This window comes from Takifugu rubripes, chromosome 16 (genome assembly GCF_901000725.2).
Source record: "Takifugu rubripes chromosome 16, fTakRub1.2, whole genome shotgun sequence".
In the NCBI taxonomy this organism is placed as follows: domain Eukaryota; kingdom Metazoa; phylum Chordata; class Actinopteri; order Tetraodontiformes; family Tetraodontidae; genus Takifugu; species Takifugu rubripes.
Window position 1 is genome coordinate 12855748 of NC_042300.1, and position 620 is coordinate 12856367.

Consider the following 620-nt stretch of genomic DNA (forward strand, 5'->3'; position numbering starts at 1 on the left):
TTTAGTAACGAGGACAGTGGAGCCAAACAAGTCCCCAGAAAGAATGTACAATCAGCCAGAGAACGAGAATGACGGGAGGGGGCAGAAACAAAAATAGACAAGATAACTGGAAGGAGGCAACTAGCGTGTGAGGGCAGAAGACTGTGGAGACCCTGATGTTTAGCTGAGTCGCTGTCTTCTGTTAGCGTAGCTGGAGTCGCGCGACTCCCAGTTTACTGGTTTAACGTCTTCGTCGTGACTCTCAGCCTCTTGTTTCAGAGAGAAAGATGGACCGCGTGGTGGCCGGGACCCCCCCAACGTCATGGGGAACCTCCCGTGCTCCCAGTTTTAACATGGAACGAGGGGTCTGAAAGGTCCGAAACAGCTTTCTTGTTCTTGACCTTTCCATAATAAAGTTTGCCCACACTCTCCTGAGGCAACAGTAAGTGACGTGTGTAGGTGTTCACTTTATTCTGCTTTTCACTGTCATGGGCGTATTTCCTCCTACAAACAAGGTTAAAAAGAGAAAAAACCATCATGGCCCCCTGCTGAGAGTGGAAAGAAATGTTGACAAAATGAGCGTAGTGAAGGAAAAAGTGCCGCTTTTTGTTCATTAAACGTGCTCAGTCAGCCTCCGTCGG